Here is a 23,277-nt window from a genome sequence, read left to right on the forward strand (position 1 = left end):
TAGTCTTTCGCATTCTATTATTTTCCTCTATTTCTTTGCACTGATCACTAAGGAAGGCTTTGTTCCCTCTCCTTGCTATTCTTTGGAACTCTGCATTCAAAAGGGTATATCTTTCCTTTTCTCTTTTGCCTTTCACTTCCCTTTTTTTCATAGCTATTTGTAAGGCCTCCTCAAACAACCATTTTGCCTTTTTGCATTTCTTTTTCGTCAGGATGGTCTTGATCACTGCCTCCCATACAATGTCACGAACCTCTGTCCATAGTCCTTCAGGCACTCTGTCTATCAGATCTAATCCCTTGAATCTGTTTGTCACTTCCACTGTATAATCATAAGGGATTTGATTTAGGTCATACCTGAATGGTCTAGTGGTTTTCCCTACTTTCTTCAATTTAAGTCTGAATTTGACAATAAGGAGTTCATGATCTGAGCCACAGTCAGCTCCAGGTCTTTTTTTTGCTGACTGTAGAGAGCTTCTCCATCTTTGACTGCAAAGAATATAATCAATCTGATTTCGGTGTTGACCATCTGGTGATGTCCATGTGTAGAGTCTTCTCTTATGTTGTTGAAAGAGAGTGTTTGCTATGACCCATGTGTTCTCTCGGCAAAACTCTGTTAGCCTTTGACCTGCTATGTTTTGTACTCCGAGGTCAAATTTGTCTGTTACTCTAGATAGCTCTTGACTTCCTACTTTTGCATTCTAGTCCCCAATAATGAAGAGGACATCTTTTTTGTCTGTTAGCTCTAGAGGGTCTTGTAGGTCTTCATAGAACTGTTCAACTTCTACTTCTTCAGCGTTACTGGTCGGGGCATAGATTTGGACTACTGTGATAGTGAATGGTTTGCCTTGGAAACGAACAGAAATCATTCTGTCATTTCTGAGATTGCATCCAAGTACTGCATTTCCGGCTCTTTTGTTTACTATGATGGCTACTCCTTTTCTTCTAAGGGATTCTCGCCCACAGTGGTAGATATTATGGTCATCTGAGTTAAATTACCCATTCCAGTCCATTTTAGTTCACTGATTCCTAGGATGTTGATGTTCACTCTTGCCATGCCAATTTGCCTTGATTCATGGACCTAACAGTTTAGGTTTCTTTGCAATATTGCTCTTTACAGCATCGGACTTTACTTCCATCACCAGTCTCATCCACAACTGGGTGTTGTTTTTGCTTTGGCTCCGTCTCTTCATTGTTTCTGGAGTTATTTCTCCACCGATCTCCAGTAGCATATTGGGCACCTACCAGCCTGGGGAGTTCATCTTTCAGTGTCCTATCTTTTTGCCTTTTCATACTGTTCATGGGGTTCTCAAGGCAAGAATACTGAAGTGGTTTGCCATTCCCTTGATATACTGGTGCATCCTCCAGATATTAGATTATCCTGGATTTCACAGATAAAGCTTGACACAAAACATAATGTTGATAAATAATTCTCCAAAAATTATGACTTAAGCCAATGTTGATATGTAACAACCATAGAACTGAACAAAGGCAATAAAAGCTAGGTCAAGAGTAGTATCCACTCAAATCTTGGTCTCACTTAAAGTGTTTGATATGTACAAACACATCCCTAGTTCTTCTTGGGCACCTTTAAATCATTATTTCTCAGTGGGTGCAAACATCTCCTTAATCCATCTTCACTTCTAGATACCTTTCCTCAATTCTTCTCTCCTTTCTTCCCCCCACTTACCCCTTCTCAAAGGATGGAGTGGAAAACACTTTCAGAGCTTTCTTTTTTCCCATGTAAAAGCAATCCTATTTCTTTTTTTTTTTTTAATTATTGAATAAAAGATTCTTTAGTTTTCTAAGATTTATTTGTTTATTTTAATTTTTGGCCGTGCTGGGGCTTTGTTGCTGTGTGCTGGCTTTCTCTAACTGCGGCGAGCGGGGTAACCCTTCGTTGTGTTTAGGCTTCTCATTGCAGTGGCTTCTCTTGTTGCTGAGCCCAGACTCTAGGGCACGTGGGCTTCAGTAGTTGCCATATGTGGGCTCAGTAGTTGTGGTGCAAAGGCTTCCCATACGTGTCCCACAGCATGTGGGATCTTCCCAGACATGAGATCTTCTCGGACAAAGGATCCTACCAATGTCCCTTGCCTTGCAAGGTGGATTCTTAATCACTGAACCATGAGGGAAGCCCAAAAAGATGTTTTCAGTTGGATGGTGGTGGTGGTTTCTTCTCTAAGTCTGTATTGCAACCCCATGGACTGTAGCCTGGCAGGCTCCTCTGTCCTTGGGATTTCCCAGACAAAAATACAGGAGTGGATTGCCATTTCCTTCTCCAGGGGATCTTCCCCACCCACATATTGAACCCTCGTTTCCTACATTGTGGCAATCTCCTCTACTGCAGGTGGATTCTTTACCACTGAGCCACCAGGGATTCCCTTCAAATTGGATAGTACTTAACAGTTTTCAAAAGTGTCACCCACATGATTTCATATAATTCCATAATAACACTTCCCCTCCCTCCCCTCTGATGACCCTCCCTCTATCCCTCTCCTAACTGGTAAACACTAGTTTTTTCTCGATGTCTAAGAAGGCAATGGCAACCCACTCCAGTACTCTTGCCTGGGAAATCCCATGGACAGAGGAGCCTGGTGGGCTGCAGTCCATGGGGTCGCAAAGAGTTGGAAAGGACTGAGCAACTTCACTTTCACTTTTCACTTTCATGCACTGGAGAAGGAAATGGCAACCCACTCCAGTGTTCTTGCCTGGAGAATCCCAGGGATGGTGGAGCCTGGTGGGCTGCAGTCTATGGAGTTACACAGAGTCGGACACGACTGACGTGACTTAGCAGCAGAAATAAGTCAAAGCAATCATTTCTAATCTGTCATGTGAACATTAGCCTACTAACACATTGGACTCTGTTTGCATAATTATAATACTTGAGTCAGTATGTTGTGAGGGACAAATTCATATAATTAAAAACATTTTGCTTAATTTCAGTGGGTAGACTGTCCTGCAAAGAATGACAACCACTACCTTAAAAAAAAAAAAAGTGATAGCCTTCATTGCTATATGTTTAGCTTGATGTAGGAATGGAATTTATATCTTAGGTTGAAAAGAAAGAAAAAAAAATTAAATAAAAGTTCCAAGACAGAAGTGAAACTTTGCCCACTCTTAATCCCAAGAAAAACTTTGTTATTTAGGACAATCCATTGTCTAGCCAGTCACTCCCCTGTGATAATCCTTCCCACCTACTGAGGATCAGTCACAAGAGTGAGGGGATTTAAGATGAGTTTATTATTATAGTTTCTAACATTCAAAACTGGGAGCTAAACAAACACAAACAGTGGATGTCTAAAAATTAAGAGTGTTAACACAAACCATATTAATAACTGTAAATGCAATCTCTGGGGACTCGAGTCACTCTTACAAATGGTTGATTCCTTTTATCACAGTTAGGGTATCTAGCGGTAGAAACAAACTCACACATCACTCTATTGATGTCCTTAAAACCTACCAACCCAGTGGTTTGCAAATGGAATTCAAAAGGAAAGGATTCATTCAATACATTTGGGAAATGCTTTCAGATCTCTTGAAGAAAGGACGGCTATGCAAAGATTCTACATTTTTCAAGAGTGGCTTGTTCTCCTGGATTTAAATACAGCAGTGGAGAACTGGGAAACCTTACTTTTCCTTCTCACTCTGCCTATACCCCTGAAGAGCTACCTCTGTGAACTCGGGAAAAGTCTTAAGTGTTCAGAACTCATTACTTATGCCCTAATAAACAAAAAGGTGTGAGAACTAGGGGAAAAATTGGAGCTTCAAGTCAGTCTGAGAGATTTTACTGGGGAATGGATCAGATTAAGGCAAGCTCTTACCAAACAAAGATAATGCAGAAAGGAAATCATGTAATTATAGAATTTTCAAGCCAGAAACAACCTCAGAGTTTATCGAGTCCTACTTGCTCGTTGTGCAGATGATGGACTTGAAATCTGGAAAGAATAAATGAGAATGCCCAGGCCATTAGCTAAATTGTACAGCCATGATGGGAATCCAGAAACTGAAGCAAGCCACATGCATACATGCACACACACACACAAGTTAAAACGTTTAAGACAATGATTTCTTCATATACAGATAATGTTTGTACAAGAAAGTTACTGACAAAATAATACAATAAAGCTTTTTTCTCTCTTGATTTTTCCTTGAAGAGACGTTACTGTAAAAGTGGTCCCAGACCCAAGGCAAACAAAACAAGATTTGTTCACTCCAGGGTGTGAGTCTTTTGCCCTTGTGTTGGCTATGGAGAATCAAAAGAAAAGGATGAAGGAAGCAGCCAAAAAAAGAAAATCATCACTATTATTAAGGTGACCCAGGCCAGAGCCAAAATCACACAAATGAGACATTATTGTATGATAGATGAAATGCATCCTCCTGTTTATCAATCTTGTCTTGTTGCAATTACTATATTATTTTTAAAGGGATATCTGTACTTGTAATTATTCAGTGTGTTGTTGCTATAATTTAGATTATCACACTCTCTCTCATAATTAATGTTATTCATATTTTGAGCTCTTAGTGAAGAAGAGACTCTGGGTCTGCCTAAAACCCTATGTTTACTTGAAATTACTGATACTTTCCTCTCAGCTCAGCATGTTTACAAACCTCTCTCCCCTAAAATAAGCCATCTCTCTATTCTTTCTGCCTTTTCTCCTCTGTCTTTTCCTAACCAACCTCTCAGTGATCTAAACTGATATTCTCTACTTTTTCTTATTTGCTGTTCCACACGCTACAGCAAGCATCACTTTCAGGGATTCAGGAAGTCTCTGTTGAATCTATTTTACAACAACCCACAAATCACCAAACACAAAGACCTCTTCTCAATCCTCATCCTCCTGGGGAGTATCTGGCATCCCACCACCTTCTTCCGGGAACTCAGCCCTTTCCTGGCTCCCTAAAATGCCACTTTCTTCCAAACTTGTGAACTTGTTTTCAACTCTTGCTGGGTCCTCTTCTACCACCAGCCCCTCCCCTCAGTTCAGTTCAGTCGCTTAGTCATGTCTGACTCTTTGCAACCCCATGATCCGTAGCACACCAGGCTTCCCTGTCCATCACCAACTCTCGGAGTTTGCTCAAACTCAGGTCCATCAAGTCAGTGATGCCATCCAACCATCTCTCATCCTCTGTCCTCCCCTTGTCCTGCCTTCAATCCTTCAGGGTCTTTTCCAGTGAGGCAGTTCTTTGCATCATGTGGCCAAAGTGTTGGAGTTTCAGCTTCAGCATCAGTCCTTCCAATGAATATTCAGGACTGATTTCCTTTAGGATTGACTAGTTTGCTCTCCTTGCAGTTCAAAGGACTCTCAAGATCCTTCTCCAACACCACAGCTCAAAAGCACCAATTCTTCAGCACTCAGCTTTCTTTATGGTCCAACTCTCACATCCGTACATCCCCTAAGTCAGTAACAATCCCACCTACTGTCCAGGTTTCATCTGCACCAGTGCTTCTTAACAGATCTTTGATTGCAGCCAGGAGATATGAAGCAAGACCTGGAGACATTTTAGGGTTGTTAGAACTGCAGGAGGTGCTGGTTACTGTCACTTATTGGGTAGAGGACAGGAGTGCTTCTAAACATCCTACAATTCACAGGATAGCCTTCTGAAACAAAGATTTAGCCAGTCTAAAATGTCAATATTGAGAGGATAAGAAATCTCAATCTATACCTACTTATTTATAAGCTAATGGTTCTTATGTAATAATCCACAGTCTATACCCCCAACTAAATTTCAGACCTATTTTTAGTACATTTCCTCATTTGTGTCCAGTAATCATCATTATTTGCCTCCAACCCTTCCCTTTTTATCATCTTTTTCCCAGAAAAGACTTCACTCCCTCCAAGCCAAGTTAGAAACTTGGAATTATTTGCCGATCTCTCTCCACCAACACACACAACTTATATGTCACCATATCCTATTTTGTTTATAATCCTATAATTTCCCAGATGAGCTGGCTGATGCCAGACTCTCCCCATTTCACTCCATTCTTTATACTATAAGAGCCATCATTCTACTTCCAAAGTCCATCACGTCTCACTTTTACTTAAAAATAGTTAGTGTCTCTTGCTGTCTAGAGAAGGAATTCTTAACCTGGATTCCAGACTTTCAAGAAGGAAATTGCAACAGGACTAAAGAGGGTTTCCATACATTGTCTAATATTATATTTGAAATTAAACAAGTAGTACATTTTTCTGGGAAGCACATTAACAGCTTTTATCAGATTCCCGTGGCAGTGATTTTCAACTTTGAGCATACATCAAAATCACCTGAAGAGCCTGTTAAAACTTATTGCTGAGACCCACCATGAATTTGGTAGTCTGGATTTGGGCCTGAGAATTTGCATTTCTAACAAGTTCTCAACTGATATCAATGCTACTGATCCTGGGATCACAAATTTGATAAACACTGTTTTACACAGAAACCATCTGGTGTGTTTCATTTTTTTAAATAATATAGAAGCCTGAGCCTGTGTCTCATTCCCAGATATTCTATGGGGTGTGGCTGGGCTTCTGGATTGTTTTTTAATCTCCTAATTTTAAAAATAATTGAAATTATTTTTTAATTAGGTGATTCTCATATGTAATAAAGTTTACAAACCATTGTTCTAAGGGATCCATGACCCAAAATCAGTTTAAAAAAAAGAGAGAGAGAGGATAGAGTAACAATCAAAAAAACACTGAGCATGGAAGCTCCTCATGTGGCCTCTACCTGCCTTTCGGGCCCCTGTCTCTCCCACGCTCGGCACTCAGTGCACCAGGCCTCTCTCTCTCTCCCTCCGTCACTTCACTCTTGATCCTCTATATGTTCACACCCTCGGGAATCCCTTCTACACATGGCAAATGTTCTTGCCATTATCCATTTGCTCATATACTTCCCGCTGCCCTGAATGCTCTTCCCCCTACATACTTTCCAGAAAATTCTACTCATTCTTCAAAATTAGCTAAGCATCCCCTGCTCTGACTTTCTCCCCTCTGAACCCAAATCCAAGCAACACCAAGTCAGAACTATCACTCCCTATTTCATGTTTCCATTCAGTCACTCAGTCATGTCAGATTCTTTGTGACCCCATGAATTGCAGCACGCCAGCCAGGACTTCCTGTTCATCACCAACTCCCGAAGTTCATCAAAATCATGTCCATCGAGTCAGTGATGCCATCTAGCCATCTCATCCTCTGTCATCTCCTTCTCCTCCTGCCCACAATCCCTCCCAGCATCAGAGTCTTTTCCAATGAGTCAACTCTTCGCATGAGGTGGCCAAAGTACTGGAGTTTCAGCTTCAGCATCATTCCTTCCAATGAACACCCTGGGCTGATCTACTTTAGAATGGACTGGTTGGATCTCCTTGCAGTCCAAGGGACTCTCAAGAGTCCTCCAACACCACAGTTCAAAAGCATCAATTCTTCAGCGCTCAGCCTTCTTCACAGTCCAGCTCTCACATCCATACATGACCACTGGAAAAACCATAGCCTTGACCAGATGGACATTTGTTGGCAAAGTAATGTCTTCTTTTTAATATGCTATCTAGGTTGGTCATAACTTTCTTTCCAAGGAGTAAGCGTCTTTTAATTTCATGGCTGCAATCACCATCTGCAGTGATTTTGGAGCCCAAAAAAATAAAGTCTGGCACTGTTTCCACTGTTTCTCTATCTATTTGCCATGAGGTGATGGGACCAGAGGTCATGATCTTCATTTTCTGAAAGTTGAGCTCTAAGCCAACTTTTTCACTCTCCTCTTTCACTTTCATCAAGAGGCTGTTTAGTTTTTCTTCACTTTCTGCCATAAGGGTGGTGTCATCTGCATATCTGAGGTTATTGATATTTCTCCTGGCAATCTTGATTCCAGCTTGCACTTCTTCCAGCCCAGCGTTTCTCATGATGTACTCTGCATAGAAGTTAACTAAGCAGGGTGACAATATACAGCCTTGACGTACTCCTTTTCCTATTTGGAACCAGTCTGCTGTTCCATGTCCAGGTCTAAATGTTACTTCCTAACCTGCAAATAGGTTTCTCAGGAGGCAGATCAGGTGGTCTGGTATTCCCATCTCTTTCAGAATTTTCCACAGTTTATTGTGACCCACACAGTCAAAGGCTTTGGCATAGTCAACAAAGCAGAAAGATGTTTTTCTGGAACTCTCTTCCTTTTTCCATGATCCAGTGCATGTTGGCAATTCGATCTCTGGTTCCTCTGCCTTTTCTAAAACCAGTTTGAACATCTGGAAGTTCACGGTTCACATATTGCTGAAGCCTGGCTTGGAGAATTTTGAGCATTACTTTACTAGTGTATGAGATGAGTGCAACTGTGTGGTAGTTTGAACGTTCTTTGGCATTGCCTTTCTTTGAGATTGAAATGAAAACTGACCTTTTCCAGGCCTGTGGCTACTGCTGAGTTTTCCAAATTTGCTGGCATATTGAGTGCAGCACTTTCACAGCATCATCTTTTAGGATTTGAAAGCTCAACTGGAATTCCATCACCTCCACTAGCTTTGTTCCTAGTGATGCTTTCTAAGGCCCACTTGAGTTCACATTCCAGGATGTCTGGCTCTAGGTGAATGATCACACCATCGTGATGATCTGGGTCATGAAGATCTTTTTTGTACAGTTCTTCTGTGTATTCTTGCCACCTCTTCTTAATATCTTCTGCTTCTGTTAGGTCCAGACCATTTCTGTCCTTTATCAAGCCCACCTCTGCATGAAGTATTCCCTTGGTATCTCCAATTTTCTTCAAGCGATCTCTATTCTTTCCCATTCTGTTGTTTTCCTCTATTTCTTTGCATTGATCACTGAGGAAGGCTTTCTTATCTCTTCTTGCTATTCTTTGGAACTCTGCATTCAGATGCTTATATCTTTCCTTTTCTCCTTTGCTTTTCACTTCTCTTCTTTTCACAGCTATTTGTAAGGCCTCCTCAGACAGCCATTTTGCCCTTTTGCATTTCTTTTTCTTGGGGATGGTCTTGACCACTGCCTCCTGTATAACGTCACGAACCTCTGTCCATAGTTCATCAGGCACTCTGTCTATCAGATCTAGTCCCTTGAATCTGTTTCTCACTTCCACTGTATAGTCATAAGGGATTTGATTTAGCTCATCAAGGCTGTATATTGTTACCCTGCTTATTTAACTTATATGCAGAGTACATCATGAGAAACACTGGACTGGAAGAAACACAAGCAGGAATCAAGATTGCCAGGAGAAATATCAATAACCTCAGATATACAGATGACACCACCCTTATGACAGAAAGTGAAGAGGAACTAAAAAGCCTCTTGATGAAAGTGAAAGAGGAGAGTAAAAAGTTGGCTTAAAGCTCAACATTCAGAAAACAAAGATCATGGCATCCAGTCCCATCACTTCATGGGAAATAGATGGGGAAAGAGTGGAAACAGTGTCAGACTTTATTTTTTGGGGCTCCAAAATCACTGCAGATGGTGACTGCAGCCATGATATTAAAAGACACTTACTCCTTGGAAGAAAAGTTATGACCAACCTAGAGAGCATATTCAAAAGCAGAGACATTACTTTGCCGACTAAGGTCCATCTAGTCAAGGCTATGGTTTTTCCAGTGGTCATGTATGGATGTGAGAGTTGGACTGTGAAGAAGGCTGAGCACTGAAGAATTGATGCTTTTCAACTGTGGTGTTGGAGAAGACTCTTGAGAGTCCCTTGGACTGCAAGGAGATCCAACCAGTCCATTCTGAAGATCAGCCCTGGGATTTCTTTGGAAGGAATGATGCTAAAGCTGAAACTCCAGTACTTGGCCACCTCATGCGAAGAGCTGACTCATTAGAAAAGACTCTGATGCTGGGAGGGATTGTGGGCAGGAGGAGAAGGGGACGACAGAGGATGAGATGGCTGGATGGCATCACTGACTCGATGGACGTGAGTCTGAGTGAACTCCGGGAGCTGGTGATGGACAGGGAGGCCTGGCGTGCTGCAATTCATGGGGTCACAAATAGTTGGACATGACTGCGTGACTGAACTGAACTGAACTGAACTGAACTGAATGGTCTAGTCGTTTTCCCTACTTTCTTCAATTTAAGTCTGAATTTGGCAATAAGGAGTTCATGATCTGAGCCACAGTCAGCTCCCAGTCTTGTTTTTGCTGACTGAATAGAGCTTCTCCATCTTTGGCTGCAAAGAATATAATCAATCTGATTTTGGTGTTGACCATCTGGTGATGTCCATGTGTAGAGTCTTCTCTTGTGTTGTTGGAACAGGGTGTTTGCTATGACCAGTGTGTTCTCTTGGCAAAACTCTACTAGCCTTTGCCCTGCTTCGTTCCATGTTCCAAGGCCAAATTTGCCTGTTATTCCAGGTGTTTCTTGACTTTCTACTTTTGCATTCCAGTCCCCTATAATGAAAAGGACATCTTTTTTGGAAGTTAATTCTAAAAGGTCTTGTAGGTCTTCACAGAACCGTTCAACTTCAGCTTCTTCAGTGTTACTGGTTGGGGCATAGGCTTTGATTACCATGATATTGAATGGTTTGCCTTGGAAATGAACAGAGTTCATTCTGTCATTTTTGAGATTGCATCCAAGGCTACATTTCAGACTCTTTTGTTGACCATGTGGCTACTCCATTTCTCCTAAGGGATTCCTGCCCACTTTAGTAGATATAATGGTCATCAGAGTTAAATTCACCCATCAAGTCCATTTTAGTTTGCTGATTCCTAGAATGTCAACATTCACTCTTGCCATCTCCTGTTTGACCACTTCCAATTTGCCTTGATTCATGGACCTGACATTCCAGGTTCCTATGCAATATTGCTCTTACAGCATTGGACCTTGCTTCTATCACCAGTCACATCCACAACTGGGTATTGTTCTTGCTTTGGCTCCATCCCTTCATTCTTTCTGGAGTTATTTCTCCACTGATCTCCTGTAGCATATTGGGCACCTACCTACCTGGGGAGTTCCTCTCTCAGTAGCCTATCATTTTGCCTTTTCATACTGTTCATGGGGTTCTCAAGGCAAGAATGCTGAAGTGGTTTGCAATTCCCTTCTCCAGTGGACCACATTCTATCAGACCTCTCCACCATGACCCGCCCGTCATGGGTGGCCCCACGGGCATGGCTTAGTTTCACTGAGTTAGACAAGGCTGTGGTCCATGTGATCAGATTGGCTAGTTTTCTGTGAGTATGATTTCAGTGTGTCTGCCCTCTGATGCCCTCTTGCAACACTTACCATCTTACTTGGGTTTCTCTCACCTTGGACGTGGGGTATCTCCTCACCACTGCCCCTCCTGACCTTGAACGTGGAATAGCTCCTCTCGGCCCTCCTGTGCCCACGCAGCTGCCGCTCCTTGTTTCCATAGCACTTTATTAATACTTCTATCTTTTCACATACTATAAAAATGTATAAATTGCATTGCTGTATCTCATCTGACTCTGGGATCCTGGAGGCCTGATAATACCTGGTATCCTGTGCAGCACTAACCGACCCAGTCGATAGAGTTCACTACTTCATTCACCCCTTACACTCTTCCTATTTGTTTCCCTAAACTTTTTCTGTGTTAAAGGTTTTCTGCCTTTTAAATAGCAAACACACTTTTAGAAAGTGAAGTTACTTTAAATGAACAGGAGCCTGTGGAATGGTTGTGAAAATCAGAGAAGGGAGACATGTAAGCAAGGTAGACCTCAAACAACTTTATTTACTTACTATCATAACTAAATATTTCATTGAACATATTCAAATACGTATAGCTCTCACTGGTAAACCTGCAAATAACTACTTAAAAGAGTGTGTGTGGTGGGAGAAACTATAAAAATGTCAAGTTAGGAGAAGACTTAACTGTTCCTCTGTGTCTAATTGCTGCCCTATGTAACTTGAATTCTCATAGTGAATTATATGGAATGGGAATTTGGCCCAAATGTATTGCCAAGTCTCCTCAGCTTGGTTTCCAATACAGTTTTTTATGAATTCTCTTCCTTGCCCTTCCACAGATAAGTAAGTTACATTCTATATACTAATTCCCTCCAAAAATATATCATATAGAATAAATCAAAGTTCTATTATTTTGTGGTTTACAAGAGATGAATTGGGGGGAAAATTTTCTCATCATGATGGCTCAGACAGTAAAGAATCTTCCTGCAACAACAGGAGATCCAGGTCCAGTCCCTGGATCAGGGAGATCCCTAGAGAAGGGAATGGCAACCCACTCCAGTATTCTTTCCTGGAGAATTCCATGCACAGAGGAGGCACCAGGCTACAGTCCATGGGGTCGCAAAAGAATTGGACATTGCTGAGTCCACAGTAGTGGACTTTTCTCATCACAATTTCAAAGTTCTACAAAAAAGATAGTAAGCCTACTAATTGATATACTTTTTGTATCAGAATTTGTACATGAATCAGCCAAGAAGCGTTTTTTAAAGAGTAACAGAGGACTAACTGGCTGATGGACTATAATTTCTGTAGTCACTTTCTTTGTCAAAATTACAGCTGAAAGCAGAAAAATTTCTTGGGATTTTAAATAGTAGGACAATCACTATTTTTCACTGTAAATCTGTTATGATGAGTTTTTTCATTTTCTTGACTCTATAAATTGAACAACATTAATTTTTTAAAACAAGCTAAAAATATCACAGAAAAAAAAATTTTAATTGTCACCATTAGCTTTTCTATTTTTGCAAACAGAATATACACATTTGTTACTCAAAAACTCCACCAAAATACTAACACAATACATTTTGCCTTTTTGTTTCCTGAGTTCCTTAACTGAACTACAGAAATTAAGCAATTCTCATTTGACCATCAATTTTTTTAAGCTTAAATGTTTTCCTGTCTAGGTACAAATATCTAAAACATCATTTTTCAGTTCCTTTTCTAAATATTTATTTGCCTCCTTAAATGATATTATTTTTACCTATTTACTCCACTTGTTAAGAATAAATGAGACACCAAGAGCCAAATTTAAAGTTTTATGGAAACTTTCCATTGTGTATGTGTGTGTGCACATGTGTGCTCCCTACCATATGAGAAATTTTAGTTAATTCTTAAGCACTGTCAATTTGAGTGCCAGTATCAATATCATTGTTGTATAAAAATGCCACAATCTGATTATAGGTAACTGGTAACATAATTCTGATATTGGTTTCTCCAAATCAAAACTTCATACAATGTCCTTTTCTTTCACAACATAAATGAATTTGTAATGAAAAATGAGTCTTCTCTCTTTAACAGTTTTCCTCAATTGCAAGATTTCCTGTAATTAATGTATGACCTGCTGTTAAAGCATCATCAACCAGACTTTAAAATAAGCACCCATTTATACTGTGTTCTTTTTTATCCACATCCCCACCTCCTCCTTACCACCCCAAGGCACAAGAGGAATAAATTTAATTATTTAATTTAACAAATTAAATTACCTTACTGGGAACTTGCCATGACGCTGTCATTAAGTTCCTTGTCTACCAAGACTCCACGTATAGGTGAAAAGTTTTCAAATGTTCTTCTCTAGTGTTTACACTAAATAGATTTTCTTGGACAAGATCCCAAATGGACTTAGCTTACCTTGAATTCCTAGCAAAAGTGATTTAGTTAATTTTGCAGCTATGATTCCATGTGCCAGTAAAATTCACAATCAGTGAGTGGGTGGTCAGTATGATATGTTCTTTCAAGTTAAAAATAAATTTTCATCGGAGAGAGTGTTTTGACTATGTTGCTTATCTATGACAGCTTTATAGATAAAAGATTCCTCCTCTGGGGCACCATTGAATATGAAATAAACCCACTTGGAAACAATTTAGTAGCTATAACTGTAATTAGTAATCCACATTTAACTCCAAGAATTATATAGACCTACTGCCAAAATTGTCAGTGGAACATTATGCTTAAATTTTCTTGGCTTTGGGAAACCTAAAACAAATCTTACTTTTAGTGACTGAGATATTTTCAAGCAGTCAAAAACTATGCATTTCATAGTGCAAAATAATTATAAGTGAAAATCCTTGATTCCCTATAAAGTAATTTTAAATGTTTTGTATTCAATTTTAAAGCCTTAGTTTGTTCTTGCAAATTATTTTGATAAGCAACAAAATGTTGCCTCTTATGAAATTCATTACTGCCAGAATCTAGAATATTCAAAATACAAAAGAGAAAATAAATCTGAGTAATTAAGAATAAATCAGACCCACTCCAAATTGCATTTTTTTAACAAAAGTTTTAGATGATAATGTTGTAGGAAAAGGGGCCCCCTTCCAGGGCCCCAAGAGTGGACTCTTGTCTAACACTCAGAAAAGAATTGTCTGAGGAGACACATGCTGACAAAGCAAGTGACTTTATTGGAAAAAAGTCTCTGCCATCCATCCGAACAGAGAGCAGTAGGGTAAGGGAACCCAGGAGAACTGCTCTGCCACATGGCTCACAGTCTCAGGTTTTATGGTGATGGGATTCGTTTCCGGGCTGTCTTTGGCCAATCATTCTGGCTCAAGAGTCCTTCCTGGTGGTGCACACATTGCTCAGCCAAGATGGATGCTACCAAGAGGGATTCTGGGAGGTGTTCTGACACGTGGTGTCTCCTTTTGACCTTTCCCGAACTTTTCCGGTTGGTGGTGGCTTATTAGTTCCATGTTCCTTACCAGGACCTCTTGTCATAAAAAAAAAACTCATGCAGATGGTTACTAGGGAGCCTGGCCAGGGTGGGCGACTTCAGTCAGTGTGCTTCCCCTAACAATAAGAGACCATGCTATTTTGAACATTGGGAGAGTTCCAGAGTCTTATACAATTATGGAGAGGGTTGTTTATTTAGACCCAGATGTGAACATTTTTATAGACAAGTTCTTGGCAAAGGGAGACTATATCACGCAAATGAATATCTAGGGGCTTTTCTATGAGGACTGAGAGATTTTCTGTGGACAAGGTGTTAGTTATAAAAACGTGAATCTTTGGGAGGCAAGACAGGACAGAAACAGCTAATAATGAAGCACATTTAGCAGAGAATATAGAACCTTCATTTAGCTAATGTCCATCAAACTCAGCAAACTTCCTATGTTGGCATTTTCTATATAGGTGATTATGAAACCCTTAAAATTGCACACACAAAAAAAATTTGTTTTGCTTAATCTTTTGTTTCTAAGTCTTCATAGTTGGCTTTTCTATGGTGTCAAATACAATTAATAACACAGAGGAATCATATTGTAACATATTAACGAATGTGCTCTCTCCTCAGTAATGCTTTCTTAATCTGTGTCCCTTCCCTATTCAAATTCTTTGAGATATTCTTGGCCTTAGGGTAGGGTTGACACTTTGGAGAAGAGAACAAAAGAGCTCGATCCTTGGCTTTGGAGATTTAATGACTGAAATCCAGGCCTAGGACAAAAAGATCTGGAATGATAGGTATTTTCCAGTCAGAACCAGTTCTTCCTACCCACCAACCCTGGACTAGATGAAGTTTGCCACTAGGAGGGAGATAGAACATGGAAACAATGGTGTTTGAGCTCCTCTGGGAGTCTGAACTAGAGGAGGGGTGATAACAGGAGGAGGCCTGGAGCCTGCAGATACTGTCAGAGAGCTGGCAGGGAGGGCCTCTGTGGGTGGAGACAGGGAGCCTGAAAGCCTCAAAGAGAATTCCAGCACCTCCTCCGCCCTACCGCCTCCATGAGCTCTGCACAGAAGACACCAGAATAAAGACGGTGGTGTGGAAATTCCAGGTCAAAGGGTCTGAGATAGTTGTGCAAAGTTCCCAGTGGTCCCACCGGGACCAGGAGACAGGCTCAGGAGAACCAAGAAAGCTGTCCTGCTCCAGGAGAGGCATTCAAAAGTCACTGAAAGAGTGGAGAGCTGAGATTATCTAAGAGAATGAAGACCATTCGTGTTTGAAAGAAATCTAAGTAGATCAACAACCAGAGACCTGATAAAATAGGGTATCTTGATGGATGCTAGAAAGAGGAGATGACAACCACCATGACTTCAGTTCAGTTCAGTTTAGTCGCTCAGTTGTGTCCAACTGTTTGCAACCCCATGGACTGCAGCATCAGGCTTCCCCGTCCACACCATGACTTGGCACTATGTAAGCCTCCCAGGTGGCATTAGTGGTAAAGAACCCACCTGCCAATGTAGGGGATGTAAGAGAAAGGAGTTCGATCCCTGGATTGGGAAGATCCTCTGGAGGAGGGAATGGCAACTCCCTCCAGTATTCTTGCCTAGAGAATCCCATGGACAGAGAAGCCTGATGGGCTACAGTTTATAGGGTCATGCAGAGTAGGACGCGACTGAAGCGACTTAGCAGGCATGCAAGCCTACCAGTTAGTAGGTTCAACCCTGGGGATGCAGGTGGATCTTCAATGTTCTGAAATCTCTAGGGGAACAATTTGGCAATGACAATGATTTCAGACAAGACATTGTGACCCTGAAGTATTAACCATACATTAAAGACCAAGTAAGAAAAACCACACCAAGGTTTGGATTTAGTTCTTCTCTGATTCCAAAATCTAAGCCAACACACTTCACTAAAATAATAATGAGTCACTTACATATTATTCAATAAATAGTGTGGTGACAACTGCCTCATCATTTTGAAAAGAAAATTACCCCTTGTGTCAAAATAAATTCCAGATGGATCAAAGATTTTGAATTACAAAATGAAACCATAAAAGAATTAAGAAAAAGCATGGGGAAATATTTCTTTAATTTTGTAATGTGAAAGGCCTTCCCCAACATGACACAAAACTGAGAAACTGTAAAGGAAAATGCCAAAAAATATAAACAGAGCTAAAAAATTAATGGTAAAGGGAAAGAAAAAGAGTTTTAACTATTTTGATAAAGAGTTAATTTTCTAATTTACATGATGTTTGTACAAGTTGGCAAGGAAAAGTCCAAAGGCGGGGGGGCGGGGGGAATAATAGAAAAATGATCAATTAACATAAATAGGCAGATCTTCAGATATAGAAACAAAATGGTCAATGCGCAAAAAGATTCTCAATCTGATTCACAACTTAAGAAATGTAAAACACATATAAGTTTTCATCTATCAGACTGACACACTTTTTAAAGGTTGTAATATCCATTGTTAAAGCCACAATGAGGAATTCTGATCCTTTTGATAGGAATTTTAATAGGTGTAAATTTTTTAGTGCAATTTAGTAATAATGTTCAAAATCAGCAATAAATAAATATCTTTTTTCTAAACATTTCCATTATTAGGAGCTGACTACTGAAAAAATTATGTTCCCATTGATTAAGATGTTCTTTTCAGGCTTAGGTATAGTAAGACTAAGCAGGAAAATAACTCAAAGGCTTATTAATGGTCAAGCATATTATTATGGTCAAGCATATTGTGAAAGGGAGTTCCCTGGTGGTCTAACAGGACTCAGTGCTTTCTCTGCCATGGCACAGCTTCAATCCCCCAGTAAGAAATGAGATCCTGCCAGCCTCTCCATGTGGCCGAAAAAAAACAAACAAAAAAAAGCTTCAATTAAAACATGTAAATATATTGTGATATCATCATGAAACATTATAAGCCATGTAAAAATGACATTATGTAGCCATTTAAAAAGTTCATTTCTATAGCCATTTGATTAAATGAAAAAGTAACGTATATATCAACTTTTATACTATAGTTCAACCATATTTGTAAAAACTTCAAATAATACATATATATATACACACACACACACATACATGCATAGATATAGTATCTGTGCTGATAGATGCAACTATATTTTTCTACAAAAGAATACATATGAAGCCTCAATGGTTACCTTCTTTGAAGAGACTACTGGGAACAGAGGCAGGGTCCTGAAAAAGAGAGGGTAAGTTTTAGTTCTCATAACTTTCTGTATATTTCATGCATACATTATTTTTATTTTCATTTTTTTTAATTAACTTTCAAAACAAAACCAAAGACAGTGGAGTTGCTTTGTTTTTCTTGGTTTAAAATTTAAAAGTCACACTTCAGTTAGTACGATGCACCTCTAGAGACCCAGACAGCTGCAGCTGCCAGCAAGGAGAGAATTTTGTCAGGCTTAGCCTAGTTCTAAATTACTGGTTTTGTTATTACACATCCCTGATTTCATTTTCATGTCCCAGACGACTTCTTTGAACCCTAACTCAAACTAACTCAAAACCTAAGTTAAAGTCAGTGGTCTAGAGGTCTTCTCCACTTGCGGTTGGTCCGTAATTAAGTCGATCAGTGAAAAAGCATCAGCATGATTTTTGAAACCCCTTTTCCTAGTGTGTTGGCAAAAGGGATATGGAGAACCAAGACACTGGCAAGCATGCTATCTACATTTAGGCAGGCAGATGTATCTCACCTGTATGCTCCCCTTACATAGGGAAGCCTGGCACAGACTAAGTTCCGCCAGCCCTCCAGTCACGACTCTGATCCCACTTCCCCAAAGAGGCCTTCCCTCACCACCCATCTAGGGGAGCGTTCCCTCCGGGCCCTCCTTCTTATTCTCTCCCATTGTTGCCTATTAATAGCTACGTTTATTGTACCTAGCCTAAGAACAGCTAGGAATACGGTACACAGCATTGTTGTGTACAATATTCTAGCTCAGTCATGTCCAACTCTTTCCAAACCCATGGCCTGTAACCCGCCAGACTCCTCTGTCCATGGAATTCTCCAGGCGAGAATACTGGAGTGGGTAGCTGTTCGCTTTTCCCGAGGATCGTCAAACCCAGGGATCAAACCCGGGTCTCCTGCATTGCAGGTAGACTCTTTACCTCCTGAGTCACCAGGGAAGCCCACTAATAGTATAAGTACCTATATGTTATATTCATACTATATTTAAAACAAATTATTTAGGGTAAATCCCATTATCATCACTATGTAAAAAATATTAAGTAACATGACTAAAGTCACATCCAGCTAATAAGGAAAAAAATATATATATATATCAGTTTCATATATAGTATTATATATATAATTACATATATATAGAATTATACATATAATTCACATTTGTAAGTAATGTACACAGTAGAAATTTGCTTTGTTAATTTTAGCTTCAGAAAGAAATGGAAACTCTACCCTAGAAAACCATGAAAAAAATCACTAAATTAAAACAGTTCTATTTCTCCTTTAACATGGAAGCAGGAAGCACTTTTCTAACGAATAATGACAGAAGACTTTCTTCTGACTCTAATGTTTAAAAAAAATACACCGATTCTTTCCAGAATTGCTCCAGAAGCAAGAAGCTTCTTAGGGCCACTCTGAGCACAGTTTTATCTGATTGCAGAGGACTCCAGTGAAGCTAAAAACAGCCAGAGAGCCATTCTATCGTACACAGATATAATTGTCATTTCACTATTTATGTCTGGCATGTGGTTATATAGTGTCAACATTATCTTCAGCAGAAGCAACAAAAATAATTCTGAAGCATGATGACTGGTGTTTTGAAAAATAGCATGAAAACTGATTTTCTTTACCTTATGAATTTTACAATTAAAGAAAGATAGCATGGATAACACGAACATGTAGGAAATTTTCTATGAAAGCTCAAAGAGAATGGAGTGAAGCAAAAGGATTAACATGAAAGAAAGATTAATTTACCTTGACAAAAATATTCTACAACTCATTGCTGAATTCTTAATCCTAGTCTTTCTTTTGTTTTCAAAGCCCATGGGTCAAAACTCTGTAAAATGATATGCAGTTTAAAACAGACACACTAATTATAACAGTGCACAGTTCTTTCTCTTATCCAGTGGCTTCATTCATAGCAGCCAGGAAAATCATACTAGCAACAGTCATTTTTAAAAACTGTAGTTACCAATAGGACTCTGAAATCAATTCTCCATTAAAGTGTGTTTATGGATTTGAAACAACCAAAGAAATGAACTTTAAGCAAAGCAAGCAAGCTACAGTTTAAACTTTTTAATATTACTAAATAGAACCTTATTACCAATTAATCAAAATAACTTTAGACCAATGCCTTTCACCTGGGAATAATTTTGCCCCCAAGGAACATTTTTAATTACCAGGACTTGGGTGTGGAGAGAGCAAGGGTTGCTACTGTTCGAGTAGAGAATTGAATATTCATATGCAGAATTCAGGGCAGAAGTCAGGACTGGAGATATAACTTTGGGATTCACCAGTATATGTTAATAATTAGATTTAGGGACTTTTAAAAAGATTACCTCAGAAGTGACTGGCTATAAAAGGAAAAGTTGCATAAGCTCTGCTACTGCTGCTGCTGCTGCTGCTAAGTCGCTTCAGTCGTGTCCGACTCTGTGCGACCCCATAGACGGCAGCCCACCAGGCTCCCCCATCCCTGGGATTCTGCAGGCAAGAACACTGGAGTGGGTTGCCATTTCCTTCTCCAATGCAGGAAACTGAAAAGTGAAAGTGAAGTCACTCAGCCGTGTCCGACTCTTCACAACCCCATGGACTGAAGCCCACCAGGCTCCCCCATCCATGGGATTTTCCAGGCAAGAGTACTGGAGTGGGGTGCCATTGCCTTCTCCGACATAAGCTCTGCTATAGGCTGTATTTTCCGAAAATGGTCATGACAGTATTTCCTATCCCACTTACTCGTATACAGTGTGACTCTCTGAAAGTGGAGTCTGTGTCTCCTCCTCTTGAATCTGGTTGGGCTAGTGAGTTACAACCAAACAAATCTAGTGGCAGTGACACCACATGACTTCCAAGACTAGCTCAGAAAAGGAGACCCAGCTTTCCTCCTTGTTATTTGGAGAACTTGGACTGGGAGCCACGGGCAATGATTCAAGAAATTTAACTACCCTGTGACTGCCTTGCTGTGGAGGAAACCAGGTCACATAGAGGTGCCATGTTTAGGCGCTCCAAATGTCAGTCTCAGTTTTCATTGATGGGAATCTGAGCACTGCAAACAAGGGGCAAAGGTGAAGCTGGGGGCAGTGCGATGGCCTTTGGATCCCTGTCCATCTCTCAGGACCCTGCTTAGTGACGAGCCTCAGCATCTGGAAGGAAACCAAGGGAAACAATTTTCCCTCTAATTACTCAGTTGGTAATTAGGAAAAAAAAAAATGCTTTAAAAAAATGACCATAATCCTAGTATCATTTCTCTGCTTAGTGATAGTGGGAACTCAGTGATAGGATAGAGGTTGTATCTGGCACTGACCTGTCTTATTGTCTGCTTGCAATGTTCTCCACTCAAAAAAAAAAAAGAAATTATCATGACATATCTATGAAGAAAATAGATTCATTATCAGCGCTCTGTTTTTCTGTCATCTACCTGTCTCCTTCATCACCCAACTTTAAATTATAAAGGCTCAGGTGCAAAGACATTTTTAATCTGTTTACATACATTATTATATCACCCAGAGCTGTGACTATTACAGATGATCAACTATTACATGTTTTTGGATGCTCAGGAAATCTTTAAATCTTTACCATTGCTTCAGATTATTTGACGTTTATAATGACTGTAAGCACATTCTTCACCAGCACTACTAGGATGGGGTGAGAAATAAATTTCATGAACCAGGAAGGTGCTTATTTATCTCATTTCTGTTCTGCCATATATTACACTACATTATGAAAGTCTAGCCAAAAAATTCAAAGGCGAACCATAAGTAACGCTGTTTGCCGCTACGCCCTTGGGAGGCAGCACCACAGCATTTCACGTTACTGTAAACGTTACTCTGTTCACTTAGTTCTTTGTTGGAATAATCAGTTATGAATTATTCCTCTGAAATAGAAAATAAACAATTCAATAGTGCCTTTAAAGTTATTTATATCATTTATAAGAGTACTGGCTATCCGATAGTATGATGGCATTTATAAATAAGCATTTAGAAAAAACTAACAGTACTCAAAGGAAGAAATTATTTCAGAAGTAATTATGAATCTCGTTTCTGTTTCACCTTCCCCATATAAAATAAATTTGATGGTGACCATTGTAGGTCTTACAACAGTTTCACTTCCAGATCCATGAATAGAGATGGTAGCAGTTTCAGAAAAATTGTACTGGATGAAAAAAAATGAAATAAATTTTCAAAGAAGCAGCCAACCTTCAAGCAAAACGTAAGACTCATATAAATACAGAAAAACAAATTCTAAGCTGATACCAAGCATGTTTCTTCAGCATATAAAGAGTTCTGAGAGTTATAAGAAAATCTGATTTCACATTTTTAAAGTAGGTAGCACACTTAAAGGGTGAAATTGTAGAAGTCTCACCAGCTTGTCCAATCTCCACACTTTCACTTCTCCAAAAAAAAATCCTATCACTAGTAGTTTAGGCAATCGGCAATATAAATAGCAGGAAGGTCATAAGAAAATAAAAATGTAATTCTACCATCCCTCATTTGCCCTCCTTCTATTCTAAAAGTAACTTCTTCCAAGGTGATGCTGGGAAATAAATGAGACCTGAACAATAACATTAATTTGTGCTTTGTAATTACCTGAAGGAAATGTGTTCTCTGGATGTACACACACATTGATGTGTACACACATTGATTTGACTAGATAATAACAACACAAGTTAAAACTTTTTAGACCACAATCTAATAATACATGTACATTTCATTTCTTTTTTAATTGAAGTAAAGTTGATTTATTGCATTAATTTAAGATGTTCAGTTCAGTTCAGTCGTTCAGTCATGTCCGACTCTTTGCGACCCCATGAATCACAGGACGCCAGGCCTCCCTGTCCATCACCAACTCCCGGAGTTCACTCAGACTCATGTCCATCGAGTCAGTGATGCCATCCAGCCACCTCATCCTCTGTCGTCCCCTTCTCCTCCTGCCCTCAATCCCTCCCAGCATCAGAGTCTTTTCCAATGAGTCAGCTCTTTGCATGAGGTGGCCAAAGTATTGGAGTTTCAGCTTTAACATCATTCCCTCCAAAGAAATCCCAGGGCTGATCTCCATCAGAATGGACTGGTTGGATCTCCTTGCAGTCCAAGGGACTCTCAAGAGTCTTCTCTAGCACCACAGTTCAAAAGCATCAATTCTTCAGTGCTCAGCCTTCTTCACAGTCCAACTCTCACATCCATACATGACCACTGGAAAAACTATACCCTTGACTAGATGGACCTTTGTTGGCAAACAAAGTAATGTCTCTACTTTTCAATATGCTATCTAGGTTGGTCATAACTTTCCTTCCAAAGAGTAAGCATCTTTTAATTTAAGGTGTACAGTATAGCAATTCAATAGTTTTATAATGGTAAAGAATCTACCTGCAATGCGGAGACCTGGGTTTGATCCCTGGGTTGGGAAGAGCTGCTGGAGGAGGGCACGGCAACCTACTCTAGTATTCTTCCCTGGTGAATCTCCATTAACAAAGTAGCCTGGCAGGCTACCGTCCATAGGGTCACAAAGAGTTGGACATGACTGAGCAACTTAGCACACACACACATACTAAGTTATTATAAAA

At 39.8% G+C, this 23,277-nt stretch overlaps 1 long non-coding RNA gene across 1 annotated transcript; it reads right to left on the reverse strand.

Annotated features, from left to right (window-relative positions):
- LOC108636272 lies at window positions 3,854-20,495 on the reverse strand. Its single transcript, XR_001918245.1, has 3 exons — window positions 20,454-20,495; window positions 17,683-17,719; window positions 3,854-3,931 (listed from the first exon to the last, which is right to left on the reverse strand). It is a non-coding gene; the product is annotated as an uncharacterized LOC108636272 (long non-coding RNA).

Source organism: Capra hircus, chromosome 6, assembly GCF_001704415.2.
Source record: "Capra hircus breed San Clemente chromosome 6, ASM170441v1, whole genome shotgun sequence".
Taxonomy (NCBI): Eukaryota; Metazoa; Chordata; class Mammalia; order Artiodactyla; family Bovidae; genus Capra; species Capra hircus.